The sequence below is a fragment of the Megascapheus bottae genome, chromosome 6 (genome assembly GCF_031878675.1).
Source record: "Megascapheus bottae isolate mThoBot1 chromosome 6, mThoBot2.hap1, whole genome shotgun sequence".
Classification (NCBI taxonomy): domain Eukaryota; kingdom Metazoa; phylum Chordata; class Mammalia; order Rodentia; family Geomyidae; genus Megascapheus; species Megascapheus bottae.
This window is the reverse complement of record NC_143514.1, coordinates 67,537,645-67,556,305: the sequence shown is the minus strand read 5'-3', so window position 1 is coordinate 67,556,305 and position 18,661 is coordinate 67,537,645. Positions and strand designations below refer to the sequence as shown.

Genomic DNA, 18,661 nt, shown 5'->3' with positions numbered 1-18,661 from the left:
GGACAGGCAAATATGTATATGTATGTGTATATATACATATATATATATATGTATGTATATATACTTGCACTGCTGGGCACAGTGGCTCACGCCTGTAATCCTAACTACTCAGGAGGCTGGGGATCACCTTCAAAGCCAGCAGGCACTAAAATCCATCTCAAGATTCTTATCTCCAATTAATTACTAGAAAATGGGAAGTGGGACTGTGCCTCAAGGGTAGGGCAGTAGCCTTGAGCTAAAGAACTCAGAGACACAGCAAAAAGACAGACACATCAGCTAGTGTGTCTTGCTTCTTGTTCAACGTGGCCTCCTCTCTAGGGATCAGGGCCTCTGTCTCCCCTCTCAGATTAATGCCTACCATGATACTGCCTAAATCCTCGCCCCTCACTTATTTTAAGGTTTAGGGAGGATATGTGGAGACATTCTCCCCTTCCCTGAATTCTTAGCATAAGAATGTGCCTGCATAGTTCCTTGCCCTAAGGTCACTAAGCAACCCTTGCCTGCTTGTATTGATATGTAAACATCCTACCACCTGACCTCCTACCCTGAGCAGTACCCCAACCCCCTCTTGCCTCTCCTGAAGAGGCATATAAGCCCCTGTGTGAAAAATAAAATTTGCAGCTTGATCAAAAAAAAAAAAAGAACTCAGAGACAGCGCCCAAGCGCAGAGTTCAAGCCCTAGGACCAACAAAAAAAAATGAAAAAGAAATAAATATACTGTGCTATCACCTCTGTTGCATAAGGGCTTGTATTCATATGCCTTCACAGATAGAATTCATGGCAAACATAAAATTGAGAATCAAAATAATATTTCTGAGGACTTTACATTTCCTTTCCAGCAAATATTAACAATGAAAATACAAAAATAGGGGCCAGAAGTTTGGCCTTTTAAGGGTGATTGTCTAGCATGCCTAAAGACTAGAGTTCAATTCCTTGGTATCACATACATAGAAAAAGCCAAAGTGGTGCTGTGGCCCAAGAGGTAGAGGGTTTTTTTGGTTTTGGTTTTTGGGGGATCACGGGGCTTGAACTCTAGCCTGGACACTGTCCCTGAGCTCTTCAGCTCAAGGCTACTGCCCTATCAAGAGGTGGAGTTCTATCCTTGAGAAAGCCCAAGGACAGTGCTCAGGCCCTGAGCTCAAGCCGAGGACTGGCAAAAAAAAAAAAACAACTTTGATTTTAAAAGGCACACTGTTCTCTTCTGCTTTGTTTTACAAGTTCTTACTTTGTTGCCCAGCTAATCTCAAACTCCAAGGCTCAAGTGATCCTCCTGCCTTATCCCTGAGAGTAGCTGAGGAGACAGGCAACTAGCTCCTGCCAATACCAGTTTAAATCCCTTCCTAATTTCACATGTTAAAAACTAAGCAACCTGGGCCTGGGAATGTGGCTTAGTGGTAGAGTGCTTACCTAGCAAGGCATGAAGCTTTATATTTGATTCCTCAGTACCCCATAAACAGAAAAGGTTGAAAGTGGTGCTGTGGCTAAAGAGGTAGAGCACTAGCCTTGAGCACAGAACAGAGAGGCTCAGGGACAGCACCCAGGCCCTAAAAAGCCCCAGGACCAGCAAAATAATAACAACAACAATAATAATAGGCTGGGCACAGTGGCTTACATCTGCAATCCTAGCTACTCAGGAGGCTGAGATTTGAGGATCACTGTTCAAAATCAGTCCGAACACTAAATCTATGAGATTCTTCTTTCCTATTAGCCAACAGAAAACTGGAAGAGGTACTGTGGCTGAAGTGGTAGAGTGCTAGCCTTGAGATGAAGAGCTCAGGGACAGCAGACCAGGCTGAGAGTTCAAGCCCTATGACCAACAAAAAAAGAAAAATCATTAAACATTTATTAGGAGGCAAACTATATAAACAGCAACAAGTTGGTAGATTTTGTTTGTTACTGCTATTACTTCTCTGCTCTCTGCTTAGGCTCACTGGCCATCTTCTGGTCATGGAATGAAAAAACAGGGAGTTAAATACAGGATTGTCAATAACAACAGAACAAGGGCCAGAAGTGTGGCCTAGTGGTAGAGTGCCTGCCCAGCATACACAAAGACACGGTTTGATTCCTCAGTATCACCTACATAGAAAAAGAAACGTCAAAAGTGGTGCTATGGCTCAAGTGGTAGAGTGTGGGCCTTGAGAAAACCCAAGGGCGGTGCTCAGGTCCTGAGTTCAAGCCCAAAACTGGCAAAAAAAAAAAAAAAAAATCTGCAAGATAATACTGCGGGTGCAATGGCTCACTCCTGTAATCAATCCTAGCTACTCAGGAGGCTGAGATCTAAGGATCACGGTTCAAAGCCAGCCAGGGTACTAAAGGATTTAAGGTTCTTATCTCCAATTAACCTCTAGAAAGCAGGAAGTGGGGCTTGGCTCCAGGGTAGGACAGTAGCCTAGAGCTGAAGAGCTCAAGGACACTATGCAGGCCTAGGGGTAGGGTGGTAGCCTTGAGCTGAAGAGCTCAGGGACAGCCACCAGGCCAAGTTCAAGCCCCATTGCCCACCAAAAAAAAAAAAGAGAGAGATAATACCATCCCTCATCATTTTAGTGCTGTTATTTCAGCCAAAATAAGATGGAAGAGGAGGAAGAGAAGGAAGAAATAATACAGGCACAAAAAAAAAAGACCTTAAGAGATAAGATAAACAAATCTAATCTTGAATGAAAGTCAATTCATTATTCCTCTGAAATTTTTCCAAAGAGCAAAATATTAAAACTATGTATAGGGCCGGGAATTTGGCCTAGTGGTAGAGTGGCTTGCCTAGGATGCACAAAGACCCAGGTTTGATTCCTCAGTACTACATACACAGAAAAAGCTGGAAGTGATGCTATGGCTGAAGTGGTAGAGCGCTAGCTTTGAGGAAAGCACAAGGATAGTACTCAGGCCCTGAATTCATGCTCCAGGACTGGCAAAAACAAAAAACAAAAACCCTGTGTGTGTATATGTATGTGTACCAGTTGTAGGGCTTGCACTTTGAGCCTTGCATTCTCACCCTGCTTTTCATCCATAGCTGGTACTCTACCACCACTTTAGATATGCATCCAGTTCTAGCTTTCTGGTAGTTTCTCAAATTTGTCTTCTGAGGCTGGCTTCAAATTGTGATCCCCAGATTTCAGCCTCCTAAGTATACATGACTGTAGATATGAGTCACTGGTACCTAGCTAAATAGTAAAAATCTTAAGTTTTGAACTGTAAATAACAGTTAAATCTATTGCTCTGATAACATTTGTCCCTTGATCTTGCTCCTAAAATTCTACACAAGAAGTTTCTATATAGTCCTCAAGAAAAGATGTTTGCAAGTTTTTTGGCAATCTAAGACACTGTATGCCAGTCATGTCATATTATTCAGCAAATGTACACAACTCATCGTGGTCAAGAATATTCCCAGAAGATCCAAATGTGCATCAACAGTATTAATAGCTAACATTTATGGAATGCTTTTTATATACCAGGAATGTTTTTGGTACTTCTATTTCTATTCATTTATTTTTTTTTTTAATCAGTCATGGGGCTTGAACTCATGGTTTTGGCACTGACCCTGAGCTCTTTTGCTCAAGGCTAGTACAAGACCACCTTGACCCACAGCTCTATTCTCAGTTTTTGAGTCGTTAACTGGCACTAAGAGGTTCATGACCTTTCCTGCCTGGGCTGATTTCAAACTGTGATCCTCAGAGCTCAGCCTCCTGAGTAGCTAGGATTACAGGCGTGAGTCACCAGAACCTGGTCTTTGTACTTCTAATACACTACTATTTTAATTCTTTCAATATACCTATGAGAAACACTATTTATTCTCTTTATCATATTATAGATGGGAAAACCAAGGCAGAGAGAATAAGGTTCCTCTTACCTAAGGTAACTTAATCTACTAAATCACTAATTTAGGATTCAAACTCAAGCAGGTTAGCTCCAAAGCCTGAGCTCTAAAACCATAGCCATGTGCCCCACAATGGAACATTACAAAGCCAATGACTTTCAAACTGGGCAAGATAAGGGACCAAGAGCGTGGCCTAGTGGTGTGCTTGCCTAGCATGCATGAAAACTCAGGTTTGACTCCTTGGTACCGTATACACAGAGAAAACCAGGAGTGGTCTTGTGGCTCAAGCGGTACAGCTCTAGCCTCAAGGAATGTCCAAGGACAGTACTCAGGCACTGAGTTCAAGCCCCAGGATTGTCAAAAAAAAAAAAAAACTGGGCAAGATAAAACTATATTATATGTCCTGCTCAACAAAAGGCAGGTGTTCTGGGCTGGCTGAGTCAAGTGGAAGGAAGCTTGCCTAGCATGCTTCTTCTTTAGCACTAAGGAGGGGAAAGGCAAGTTTGAAGCTTTTTAACCCTTTTCTCATTCTCTTGGGCCTTCCAAGTCAGTATAAGTTAATGTAGCCTATCCTATTACCTACCTTCCTTCTTCCCTTCTTCCTCCCTCTATCTATCCTCTTACCTACCTTCCTTCTTCCCTTCTTCCCTCCCTCTATCTACTTATTTATGCTAAGTTATACATAAACTCAGGACCTAGTTCCTTTTTTGTTTTGTTTTGATCCTGAAGGTTGACATTCTACCACTTAAGCCCAATTCCACTTGTTGATTTCTGATGGTTAACTGGAGATAGGAATTTCAGGGACTTTTCTGCCAGAGCTGACATGAACCACAATTCTCAGATCTCAGGCTCCTGAGTAGCTAGGATTATAGTTGTGAACCACCAGCATCCAGCTAAATAAAGTGCTTTAAATAGTGCCACCCACATAGTAAACGGTGACTCTGTTTTAAGAGGTGGTACTGGTAAGAATAGAGTCTGCTGGCTGACTCTTACTATCATGGTTAGGACAGGCTAAAAATTGTTACACTTACATATTTCCAACACCTGAACTGGGATAATAAATGCAACCTACTATTATAAACCCTAATGAGTCTTAGCTGTGAGAGTACAAAACACTTTATTTTTATTTTATTTTTTATTTATTTTTTTTTTTGCCAATCCTAGGGCTTGAATTCAAGGCCTGAGCACTGTCCTTGAGCTTTCTCAAAACTAGCACTCTACCACTTAAGCCACAGCACCTCTTTGGGCCTTTTCTGTGTATGTACTAAAGAAGAATTGAACCCAGGGCTTTGTGCATGCTAGGCAGGCACTCTACCACTAGGTTACCCTCAATTTGACCATAAACATTACCTTTCTCCAAAACCTAACCCTAAGGAGAGACTGCCCACTAGTCCTAACCCTAACTGTGCCTATTAATGGTAGGCAAATATACCAACTGGCATTTATCCTTTTTTTTTGCCAGTCGTGGAGATTGAACTCAGGACCTAGGCACTGTCCTTGGACACTTTTTGCTCAAGGCTAGAGCTCTGCCACTTGAGCCACAGCACTATTTCCAGCTTTTTCTATGTATGTGGTATCGAGAAATCGAACTCAGGGATTTGTGCGTGTGAGGGGAGCACTCTACCACTAACTAGGCTAAGCTCCCAGCCCTGGCATTTATCCCTTTACTAGACTTTCAACTCTTCAAAGCACTTCCGGTTTGCTCTTAAACATTACCTTTATCCAAACCCTAGCCCTAACCCCTAAAAAGAGAACTATCCCTAATTGTACCTGAAATCTACTAATAAAGCAATTACTCCAACTCATCCTAACTTCAACTCGCCTGGTAAGTTGTAAAATCCGTTTCAGTTAGACCCTAAACATTATCTTTCTCCCAACCCTACTCCTAACCCAAAAGCAGAAACCTACCTCGAACCCTAACCCTATTTCTGCCTAACTAATGCTAGTAGTGCAAATACTCCGACAGGTGTTCATCCTAACTTTTAGTCAACTTTTTTTTTTTGGGGGGGGTTGTTTCGCTTAAACCACTGTATTCTAGGGTCTCTTAAAGCAGCTTAGCAACTATACCAAAAAACACATCGCTTAACTCCCACAAGGCAAACTAAGAGGAATGAGTTGACATATTACCAGTCTTAATGTCTCTCCTTGGGTCTCCTTATGTCCCCTTCCTGACTCTTCACCAACCCAAAGCAGGGTACAAGAATGATTTACCAGGGCTATATGCACTGGGCTGAGTAGGCAGTAGTGGGGCAGGAGAAGCAGACAGATCCTGGGCTTCAACCGATCCCCCAACACACAAGATGCCCCATCCCACAGCTATACTCTGGGTATAGTACAAGCCCTAACGCCATCCCACCCTGAGAATTGGACTCTTGGTGTCCTTGCAACATGCTGAGCAGGCTGTGCACAAGACATCAATAGAAAAAGTAAGAAGGGCCTCTGCTGGGCCCCAGGGGCTTGGTAGGGGTGTCCAGCAGGTAGTCAGCTGGATGTGGTTCTTTTTCTTTTTTCTTTTTTTTTTTTTGGTCAGACCTGGGACTTGAACTCTGGGCCTTGACCTTGTCCCTAAGCTCTTCAGCTCAAGGCTAGTGCTCCACCACTTGAGCCACAGCAACACTTCCAAAGATTTTTTTTGCCAGTCTTGGGACTTGAACTCAGGGCCTGAGCACTGTCTGTGGGCTTTCTCAAGGCTAGAGCTCTACCACTTGAGCCAGAGCACCACTTCTGGCTTTTTCTGAGTATGTGGTACCATGGAATCAAACCCAGGGCTTTGTGCATGCTAGGCAAGCAGCCTACCTCTAGGCCACACTCCCAGCCATGGGAACGGCTCTAGAGCAGGTACTTGAAGGCATGCACATGCTGGCAGAGGTCAGCTGGCCTTACTCCTGCTAGGTGCCCTCAAACCAGCCCCTGTATGAATGAGGCCACAGATATAATTTTGAGTTTGTACTTGTGTTCACAGTTGCCCAGAGGGGAAAGTTGCCCTTCTGGGCATACATGAGCTTGAAGTAGATACCCTGGGCATGAAGGACCAGCAGCAGTGCCAGCCAGCAAAGAGAGGGGGCTGTCAAGAGACCACTGGTCATTTTCACAGTGGTGGAAGTTGGGTATGGTATAGAACTGGCAGTGGCGCAAGCCATACATGGCCTGCAGCATGTCCACCAAGCAACCAGACATCACCTCCTGGGAGCCGGACTGCTTCCAGAAGAAGCAGTTAGGAGACTTGTGCATGCAGGGTTGCCTGGCAGGTTGTGGAATGAGTTTCAGCTTGACTCTAAACCATCTTTCTGCCAACCCTAACCCTAACCAAAAACCTACCCTGAACCCTAACCCTAATTGGGTCAAACTACTACTTGTAGAACAAATACTCTATCTGACATACATCCTAATTTTTACTCAGCTTTGAACTCTTCAACACTTTCCCAAATGTCACCTTTTTCTAACCCCTAAAGTAACCCTAAAAAGAAGCCTACTCCTAACCATAACCTCAATTATACCTTCATACACAGGAGGTGGGGGTTTAGGGTAAAGGTCTGAATCCAGACTAGGGAGAAGTTCCTTGGACTCAACTCCAATTTACCACCAAAAAGCCAAAAAGGAGCTAGTCCTTAAGTGGTTGAGTACTACTAGCCTTTAGCTAAAAAGCTTTGTGACAGGGCTCCAATAACTGAATTCAAGCCCTCAAATAGATACCAAAACAAACAACAAAAAAAAGTAAGAAAGTAAGTTTTACTTGGTAGCGAATTATTTTCCAATCTTAACACTCCATGGGGAATTCTAACCCTAAGCCTAATTATACCTAAACACTACTAATAAAGCAATATTCCCGTTTGCATTCATCCTTTTATCTGATTGTTCTTTTTTTTGTGGGTCATGGGGCTTGAACTCAGCCTGGGCGCTGTCCCTGAGCTCTTCAGCTCAAGACTACCACCCTACCCTTGATCCAAGCCCCACTTCCTGTTTTCTAGAGGTTAGAGAAAAGAGTGTCAGGTCCTTTTGTAGGGAGGTTGGCTTTGAACTTTGATCCTCAGATCTCAGCCTCCTGAGTAGCTAGGATTACAGGTGTGAGCCACCACACCTGGCCTTAAACACACTTTTACGCCAGCCTCGACAGACAAAACAAAGAGATCCTTTTTGCTTTTCTTTTCTTTTCTTTCGGTCAGTCATGGGGCTTGAACTCTGGGCTGGGCCCTGTCCCGGAGCTCTTCAGCTCAAGGTTAGCACCTCCAGTTTTCTGGTGGTTAATTGGAGGTAAGGGTCTCTTGGACTTTAGTGCCCAGTTGGCTTTGAACCATGATCCTCAGATTTCTGCCTCCTGAGTAGCCAGGATTACAGGTGTAATCCATCAGCACCTGGCATCAAACAGACATTTAAAAGTCAAGACTGGGAATGTGGCTCAGTGGTAGGGTGCTTGCCTAGTATGCATGAAGTCCTGAGTTTGATTCCTTAGTACCACATAAACAGAAAAAGCTAGAAGTAGTGCTCTGGCTCAAGTGGTAGAGTGCTAGCCTTGAGCAAAAGAAGCTTAGGGACAGTGTCCAAGCACTGAGTTCAAGCCCCAGGATTGGCAAAAAAAAAAAAGGAGGGGGGAGCAAAAATTTCATGCTCACGTTTTGAATAGCTATGTTTTACATTTATTGTAAATGATAGAGGGGAAATGTAACTTATTTCTCCATCCAATAATCGGCCACCAGGACCAAAAGCATGGCCTAATGGTTCAATTCTTTGGTACCACATACATAGAAAAAGCCATACGTGGTAGAGCACTAGCCTTGAGAACACCCAAGGACAGTGCTCAGGCCCTGAGTTCAAGCCTCCGGACTGCCAAACAAATAATAATTGTAATAATAATCAGCCACCCTAATCTTAGGTTTATGGCAAGATGATGTGTTCTATTACACAAAATGTAAATGAAGACTTAGAAATGAAAAAAAGATGGAACGAATGTCCTGCATCAACCCAAAACAGGTCTACATATGGAATTTCAAAAGCTTTAAAAACTTTCAGAAGTTGAGCCGGTGGCTCATGCCTATAATCCTAGTTACTCAAGAGGCTGAGATCTCAGGATCACGGTTCAAAGCTATTACAGGCACTAAAGAACATGACACTCTTATCTCTAATTAATCACTAGAAAAGGGGAAGTGAGGCTGTGGCTCAAGGGGTAAGGCAGTAGCCTTGAGCTGAAGAGCTCAGGGACAACACTCAGGTCCAGAGTTCAAGCTCCATGACCCCCCCCCCCAAAAAAAAAACCCTTTCAGAAACCCCAGACGTAAGGAAGTAATTAAAGTCAACTATTCTCCTTGGGCTTAGTTTTAAAGGATGAAAAATGGCAAAATCCCATTGAACAGAAGCTAGTTTTCAAAAGTGTAGGTGCTGAGAGGAGATATGGATAAGAAACTATCAGAATGATTTCCCCCAACACTTGTCTAAGTACTAAAGCCAGCCAGAAGGGTCTTTATCTGTGGCATCTAGGACCAACATGGCCAGGCTCCAAAGTCTTTGGCTAAAAATAGGTGAAGAGAGCAGCCCAATTTTGGAATAAGCCAAGGCCTAAGCAACACCCTCATATGCATATATATCATATGAGGGAGAACTCAGCAAAAGGAAAAACAAATTCTAAAATATGTACTTGTTTTCTTTATATTTAAGTACTAAATTTTTAGCATAATTTATATGTGTACAGACTCTGATCACACACAAAACATTTGCAATCAAATGCTACACATACACCATAAACTTAAGGGAGAAAAAAGATCCAACACTATACCGCAAAATATATCTTACACCACAACATTCCAGGATTAGGACACTAACCCTCATGAAACCTACTCCCCCTATGATACAAATGACATAAACACTCCCCAAATGTTTTTGGGGGGTTTTTTTGGTGGGTCACAGGGCTTGAACTAGGCGTGGGCACTATCCATGAGCCCTTCAGCTCAAGGCTACCACCCTACCCCTGAACCTGGGCATTGTCCCTGAACTCTTCAGCTCAAGGCTACCACCGTACCCTTAAACCAAGCCCCACTTCCCATTTTCTAAAGGTTAATTAGAGATAAGAGTTTCAGGTCCTTTTGTGCCCGGGCTGGCTTTGAACCTTGATCCTCAGAACTCAGCCTCCTGAGTAGCTAGGATTACAGGCGTGAGCCACCAGCTTCCTAGATATTTTTAAAAGACATTCTAAGTCTCAAATGGGAAAAAGATGGCTACAGTTGGAGGTGTGGCTCAGGTGGTAAAGTGTAAGCCAATGAGCCAATAACAGATCAAGAGTTCAAAGCACAGGTCGGGAGTATAGCCTAGTGGTAGAGTGCTCACCATGCATACTAGAAGTCCTGGGTTTGACTCCTCAGTACCACATACAAAGAAAAAGCCAGAAGTGGGGCTCAAGTGACAGAACACTAGCCTCGAGCAAAAAAAAAAAAAAAAAAAAAAAGACGTATCCAAAGACAGTGTGCCCAAACCCTGAGTTCAAGCCCCAGGACTGGCAAAAAAAAAAAAGTTCAAAGCAGGGCTGGGAGTTTGGCCTAGTGGTAGAAAGCTTGCCTAGCATGCATGAAGACCCGGGTTCAATTCCTCAGTACCACATACATAGAAAAAAGCTGGGAGTGGTGCTGAGGCTCAAGTGGTAGAGCTCTAGCCTTGAGAAAGTCCAAGAACAGTGCTCAGGTCCTGAGCTCAAGCCCAGGACTGGCAAAAAAAAAAAAAAAAGTTTAAGGCACAATGGCTCATGCCTGTAATCCTAGCTAGTCAGAAGACTGAGCTCTGAGGATCATGGTTCGAAGGCAGCCCTGGCAAGAAAGTCAGTGAAACTCTTACCTCCAGTCAACAACCAGAAGTAGCACTGTGGTCATAAATTTAAGCCCCAGAATCAGTGGGGGGGGGGGGGAGAGTCTGAATAGGTCTCGAACCAAAAACAAAAAAGCTGGCTTCAGGACCAAAATAACAATAATAATATTTTTTTTTAAGTTCGGGTGCACAGGGGTGGAGGGTGCTCATGCCTATCAGCCTTCTTACTCAGGAGGCTGAGTTCTTATGATCAGTGTTTGAAACCAGTCAGGGCAGAAAAGTCCATGACATTGTAGTCTCCAATTAATCACCAAGAAAGCCAGAAATGGAGCAGTGGTTCAAGGGTAGAATGTCAGCCTGAAGGGAAAAAAGATAGGTAGAAAGAGAGAGAGACGGGCCAGGAGTTTGGCCTAGTGGTTAAAGTGCTTGCCTAGCATGCATGAAGACCTGGGTTCGATTCCTTGGTACCACATGCATAGAAAAAAGTCAGAAATGGTGCTGAGGCTCAAGTGGTAGAGCTCTAGCCTTGAGAAAGTCCAAGGACAGTGCTCAGGCCCTGAGCTCAAGCCCAGGACTGGAAAAAAAAAAAAAGAGAGAGAGAGAGAGCAGACAGACAGACAGACAGGAGGACCAGGGGCATAGCCTAGTGGTAGAGTTCTCCCCTAGCATAAACATAATCCTTGGTTCAATTCCTCAGTACCACATACTCAGAAGAAGCCAGAAGTGGTGCTATGGGCTCAAGTGACAGGGTACTAGCATTGAGCAAAAAGTGTCCAAGGACAGTGACCAAGCCCTGAGTTCAAGCCCCAGGACAAGAAAGGAAGGAAGGAAGGAAGGAAGGAAGGAAGGAAGGAAGGAAGGAAGGACAGACGGACGGACGGACTCGGGGACAACAGCATGAAAACAAAAAGTTTAAGGGGCAAGAACAGGGATACACATCTGCCTACTGCATTCAACTAAATAAATAAATACTTTTAAATTTGACTAGTGAACTGCAGGTGAAAGCATTTCCGTATCAACACATCAAAATGCTTAAAAATATGACTGTAAAGCTTGGGCTAATCCAGGTGTCCTGGTGGCTCACGCTAGTAATCCTAGCTACTCAAGGAGGATCATGCTTTGAAGCTAGCCCAGGGGGGCTGGGAAGTCCGTGAAATTCTTCCCTCCAATTTACAAAAAAAAAAACCCAAAAACTCAAGGACAGCAGCACCCAAACCCTGAGTTCAAGATCTAGGACCAGGCACACATATATACACACAAGCTGGGGTTAATTCTTTCTCAAGAAAGGCCATCCTGGGTCGTGGCAACTGTCCTGTCAGCAGGGCCCACGCAGAACGCAGAGCTGACCGCCGTCCCCCCCCTCCCCGAACATCGGCATTTTTGACACAGCTGTGCACATTCATTCTCCTGGGGCAGAGAGTGCGAAAGTGACAGGCCGTCTTCCCGACCTGTCAGCGAACGCGGTCACACATGCCTCAGGGCTCACGGGCCCTGCCACCTGTTAGCCGGCCGGGAGAGCCCCCCCCCCCCCCCGGCTCCTGGGAAGAACGGGGAGCGCCTTTGTTGTTCTCTAACCGCACGAGTTACCAGGGTTCAGTCAAACCCCAATGCCGACCAGCCAAACTTGCCCCAGGCCGAGGAAGCCTTTTAACAGACAGGATTTGGGCAAAGCCAGCCCCAGCCCGTCAGGGGCCGGGCCCGGGGCGGGGAAGGGTCAGAGGGGCCAAGTGGAGGACGCGGTCCAAGACTTCAGGGCAGTCCCGGTTCCCCATGGGAGTCAACCCACTCTGGGTGAGAGAAGCCTGAGACCACTCCACACACACACACACGCCCCTCCGGGGGTCGAAGAGAAGAGCAGGAGGGAAAATGTACAGACGGCAGCTGAGGGAAAAGGCGAGAAAGCGGGGCTGCAAAGGGGCGAGGGAGGGAGGAGTGCAGCGACGAGACCGGCGTAGAGACCCCCGCTCTCAAAGACCCGCCTCCCACAGCCTGTACCCGGCCAGCCGTGCTCACTGCCGGTCTGTCGGAGCCGGAGACTCACCCGAAAGATACAAATTCAGGACCCCAAGACACTGGGGAACCGTCTGGACCCACGGTGTAACCAACAGAGCGGAGGAAACCGCGGCGTTTGTATGACCCGGATGCGCATCCCTAGGAACCGGAAGTTGGCGCCAGGGTCGCCTCACGTCCACGCCTCTTTCCTTCAGAATCCTCTGGGCGCATGCGTCTGTCTGCATGTGGGGGGGGGGCGGAAATCAGGGAAGTTTCTAAACCCCGCCCACTCGGTGAGCCCAGAACAGCCACGCCCCTGGCCACGCCCCGGGCCACGCCCCGCTCAGTGCCCCTGCACTTTGGTGAGTAAGTCTCTGCTGGACCACTGTCACTCGGATAAGAATGTTACAACCCTCGTTTTTCAAAGTGGTTTAAGGATGTGTTATCCCCATCTCCCCGAAGGAATATGAGGAGAAATCCGCCATACCTTTGGTAAATTGTGGAAAAACGAGGGAAAGACACTGGGGAGGCTCGCCCAAGGTTATCTGTCTTTCGGTTTAGTTCATTCTTTTGTTTTTTTTTTTTTTTTTGGTCGGCTGTGGGGCTTGACCTCTGAGCCTGGGCGCTGTCCCAGGTTATTAACTGGAGGTAAGAGTCTCACCGACTTTCCTGCCCAGGCTGGCTTTGAACCACGATCCTCGGATCTCAGCCTCCTGTGTAGCTAGGATTACAGGTGTGAGCCACTGAGCCCCGCATTACTCCACTTGTTTTTTCTTTTTGCCAATGCTGAGGCTTGAACTCAGGGCCTGAGCACTGTCCTAGGGCTTTCTCAAGGCTAGAGCCCCACCACTTGAACCACAGCACCACTCTGGCTTTCTCTGTGTAGGAAGTACCAAGGAATCGAACACAGGGCTTTATGCATGCTAGGCAAGCACTCTACCACTAGGGCAAACTCGCAGCCCCCCTACTCTACTTTTTAAATAATTTTCTCTAAGAACACTTTTTTTGTTTTGTTTTGCTGGGTCATGGGGTTTGAACTCAGCCTGGGTGCTGCCCCTGAGCTCTTCAACTCAAGGTTACCACCCTACCCCTAGGCCTGGGCATTTTCCCTGAGCTCTTCTGCTCAAAACTACCGCCCTACCCTTGAGCCATGGCCCCACTTCCTATTTTTCTTCAGGTTAATTGGAGATTGAGGGTCTCAGGTCCTTTTGTGCCCGGACTGGCTTTGAACTTTGATCCTCAGATCTCAGCCTCCTGAGTAGCTAGGATTACAAGCGTGAGCCACCACGCAGGCTAAGAACATTTATTCTGTTGCAACACATTGTACTAGGATGTATTTTAGCACCAGAACACAGTGTGTCCTATAGTAGATACCCAACAAAGGTTTGTTGAATGGAAAGAAAAAACAATTGCGGGGGTGGGGAGGTGGGAGTGGGGGTGTGCCATTACTGGGGCTTGAACTCAAGGCCTGAATGTTGTATTTTTTCTTTTCCGGTCAAGGCTAGCACTGTACCACTTGAAGCACAGTTCTCTATCCAGCTCATTTGCTGATTAATGGAAGATGACAGTTGTATGGAGTTTCCTGCCAGGCTAGCTTCAAAGCATGATACTCAGCTCTCAGCCTCCTGAATAACCAAGATTGTAAGTATGAGCCACCCATGCCCATTCTTCAAAGTACTTCGACTAATTAAACCTTGCAAGCTGAGCCACAACGTCCACCAGAGGGAGCCCATGAATTAACAATGTAATATCCCCTCCAAAAAAAATTATTACTAGAACCTATAATGTACATATATTTATTTCTGCAAGTAAGCTGCACAAAGCACACAAATTCCTCCTCAGAGCAGACAGTGTTGTACTTTACTAGCATCAAAACACTTCTAGTGCCCATAAGACAAAGATCCAAGCTCCTCACAAGCCAAAATTTCTGGCCTCAGGACTTAAGCACATTCTGTTCTCTTTCCTCAGCCTTCCAATGAATGCTCTTCCCCAGGAACATTTTACCTAGGGCCTCCTGTCTTTTTTAAGATGGCTCTCTCATTCTTTTCACTCTTCTTCTATCACCCTTGGCAGTTATTGGGTTTATTTGTTTATCTTCTCTCTTGTTCACTGCTGATCTACCCACTTGACTGGTAGGTGGGAGGTAGTTAATATTTACAGATTTACTAGGTGTCATTCTGTATAGTAAACACATAATTGTTCAATTTGTTTTTTTTATTCTCTCACCAAACATGGAAAGTATTTTGATGATTTCAACTTTACAGATGAGGAAACTGAGAATTTGAGCAATTTGTTTCTCACCATATAACTGGCAGGAAGAAACCAGGTGTTACCACTTAGACCTGTATAAATTCAGAGTCCAGGATCCTACCTACCATAGCGGGTTCTTCTCTCACTACAATAAAAGCAGCAATGGGGCCGGGAGTTTTGGCCTAGTGCTAGAGTGCTTGCCCTGCATGCACAAAGACCCGGGTTCGATCCTCAGTACCACATACATCGAAAAAGCCGGAAGTGGTGCTGAGGCTCAAGTGGTAGAGCTCTAACCTTGGCCCTGAGCTCAATCCCAGGACTGGCAAAGAGAAAAATAAAAACAGCAAGTAGGGGCCGGGAGTTTGGCCTAGTGGTTAAAGTGCTTGCCTCGCATGCATGAAGACCCGGGTTCAATTCCTCGGTACCACATACATAGAAAAAAGCCAGAAGTGGTGCTGAGGCTCAAGTGGTAGAGCTCTAGCCTTGAGAGAGTCCAAGGACAGGGCACAGGCCCTGAGCTCAAGCCCAGGACAGGCAAAAAAAAACAGCAAGTAATCAAAAATGGATTTATTTTCTTTTTTTTGTACTAGTGCCAGGCCTTGAGCTCAGTGATTCTCTTTCTTGGTGGTGGTGTTGTTGTTTCTTTCTTTCTTTCTTTTTATCCCTGCTGGTACTTTACCACTTTGCATTTCTTCAATCTCCCATCTTATTGGCTATTTGGAGTTGGATTGTTGTGTACTTTTTTTGCTCAAGCTGGCTTCAAATTGTAGTCCTCCAGTTCTTAGCTTTCTGAGTAGCTAGGATTACAAGCTTGGGCAGTTTTGTAGGTTTTCTTCTCTGGATACCTTTTTGCTTACTACCATAATCATCAAGAAGTGGAAAAATCAAGCTGGCACGGTGGCTCATGCCTATAACCCTAGCTACTCAGGAGGCTGAGATCTGAAGATCAAGGTTCAAATCTAGCCTGGCACAAAAAGACCTGAGACTCTTATCTCCAATTAACCTCTAGAAAATGGAAAGTGGGGCCATGGCTCAAAGGTAGGGTGATAGCCTTGAGCTGAAGAGCTCAGGGACAGCGCCCAGGCAGAGTTCAAGCCCCATGACCAAAAAAAAAAAAGTGAAAAAGTCACCAGGTGCCAGCTGCTCACACCTGTAATCCAAGCTACTTAGGAGGCCAAGATCTGAGAACTGAAGTTCTAAGTCAGCTTGGCAGGAAAGTCCCTGAGAATCTCCTCTGCAATTAACCACTAGAAAACCAGAAGCAGTACAGCACTCAAAGTGCCTTAAGTGAAAAAGCTCTGGGACAGCACTCAGGCCCTGAGTTCAAGCTCCCCCAATCCACAAAATATAGAATAAAATGAAAATAAAAGAAATAGAAATGTGGGCTGGGTTTCTGTGGCTTATGCCTGTAATATTTTTTAATGTATTTTTATTGTAATTAATAGAAGGGTTACATTATATTCGTCCGATAGAAGGTACGTTACTTCGCAAACATTGCTACCCTTTCTCATATTTTATGCCTATAATCTTAACTACTCAGGAGATAGAAATCTGGGAATCATAGCCAGCTTGTGCAGGAATGTCTGTAAGGCTTTCTTTTCTTTTTTTTCCTTTTCTTTTCTTTTTTTTTTTTTCTTTTTGCCATTCTGGGGCTTGAACTCAGGGCCTGGGCACTGTCCTTAGATACGTCAAGGCTAGCACTCTGCCACTTGAGCGACATCATCACTTCCAGATTTTGCTATGTATGTGGTACTAAGGAATCAAACCCAAGGCTTCATGCAAGCAAGCACTCTACCATAAGTCATTCTCCCAGCCCCTGTAAGACTCTCATCTCCAGTTAGCCACCAAAAATTCAGGGGGCTGGGAGTTTGGCCTAGTGGTAGAGTGCTTGCCTAGCATGCATGAAGACCAGGGTTCAATTCCTCGGTACCACATACATAGAAAAAAGTCAGAAATGGTGCTGTAGCTCAAGTGGTCGAGCCACCAGGCACTGCTGGCCCCCACCTGTAATTCTGACAACTCAGGAGACAGAGATCTGAGACTTGTGGTTCAAAGTAGCCCAGGCAGGGAAGTCTGTTAACTACAAATTAACCACCAAAAAACTGAATGTGGATTTGGGAGCAGAACCTAGTTGTAGAGTGCTTCCTTCATCATGCATGAAGGCCTGGGTTTGAGTCCTTAGTACCACATACACAGAAAAAGCTGAAATGGTGCTGTGGCTCAAGTGGCAAAGCACAAGCCTTGAGCAAAAGTGCTCAAGGACAGCGCCCAGGCCTGAGTTCATGCCTCAGGACTGGTGGGGGGTGGGGGAGAACCTGAAAGTAGAACTGTGACTCAAGGGGTAAAGTACTAGCCTTGAAAAAGAAAGCTCAGGCACAGCACCCTGGTCCTGAGTTCAAGTCCTAGGATTGGTGCACACATACACACACCAAAATCTCCTCAGTTCTATTTTTTCTTTTCTGGAAGAGCAAATTAAAATATAACCTATATAAACAAAAGTTATTTGATGCCAGGTACAGCACTGTTTGCTCTTGCCTGTAATCTAGCTACTTAGGAAGCTGAGATCTAAGGATTGAGGTTGGATTGAGGTTCGAGCCAGCTCTGGCAGGAAAGTCTATGAGATTCTTAATTGGAATAAACTACAAAAAGAGTTGGAAATGGAGCTGTGGCTCAAGCGGTAGAGCACTAAACCTTGAGCACAAAAGCTCAGGGACAACACCCAAGCCCAAGAACCAGCAAAAGTAAAAATTCTTTGATGTCCTCAATGATTTGAAAAGATGTTAAGAAATTCGGAGATATTTGAGCAGGGCCTGGTGGAAGGACCCCAACACTTGTGATGCTGAGGCAGTACCATCAAGAATTCCAAGCCAGGCAGGGAGTTTGGCCTAGTGGTTAAAGTGCTTGCCTAGCATGCATGAAGACCTGGGTTCGATTCCTCGGTACCACATACATAGAAAAAAGCCGGAAGTGGTGCTGAGGCTCAAATGGTAGAGCTCTAGCCTTGAGAAAGTCCAAGGACAGTGCTCAGGCCCTGAGCTCAAGCCCAGGACTGGCAAAAAAAAAAAAAAAAAAAAAAGAATTCCAAGCCAGCCTAGACCTTGAACATACTAGGATATTGTCACAAATCAAAACATCTGAGCACTGCTGCCCAGAGCCATTGCACATGCTCATTCTTGTGCTATCTGCAGCGTTCCCACGTTGACCATCTTTACTGGGCTCCTGACTCTCGTACATGGTCATGCATCTACCAGGTCCAGCCCTCTTCTGCAGGATGCCTTTCTATTTTGATGGACACACTCCACACCGTGTCATCTTGCAAAGATGTCCCACAATAGCTGTTTTGGTGGGTCCTTGGAATGCAGCAGAGCAGTAGACTGTCCTCATGAAAAATGTGAGGCGCACAGACCAGCCCCTCACCATATTGCTGATGAATTATCCTGCCTGACTGGACTCTTTGGTCACTGGACTCTTTCTGATCCTGCCTTATCCCTAATGGTCTATGTTTTTTCCAGTTCCTACTCTTGATTATCTTCCTGTTCAAGGGCCCCTTGCTGTGGAGATCACTTGTCAGCTGTCCACAACTAAGCTGAGCCAATCCCATCTTATCCTGTCCAATCTAAACCAAAGTGGGTCAAACCGAGGTCATTTGGCGGTGCCCTGTCACGGAGAGAATCTCTACTGTAAATCATGGCTGTACCTCCCCCCCCCAAAAATCTGTGCCTTTGTGTTCTATAATTAGTTGTAAACTTAAAGCATGAATCATTAGCAGTGGATTTGTGTTCTGGAATAAGAGTAACTACTCTGTCATTTGTAACTATCAGGTTG

General features: G+C 45.3%; 1 protein-coding gene across 2 annotated transcripts in view; it reads right to left on the bottom strand.

Annotated features, from left to right (window-relative positions):
• Eya3 (EYA transcriptional coactivator and phosphatase 3) overlaps positions 1 to 12,729 on the bottom strand; it is a 74,108-nt gene extending 61,379 nt beyond the window's left edge. For both annotated transcript variants that reach the window (XM_090335468.1, XM_090335469.1), the window contains exon 1: positions 12,636 to 12,729. The gene's annotated coding sequence lies outside the window, so the exon portion shown is untranslated. The remainder of the gene's footprint in view (positions 1 to 12,635) is intronic.
• Positions 12,730 to 18,661: the final 5,932 nt, after the last annotated feature.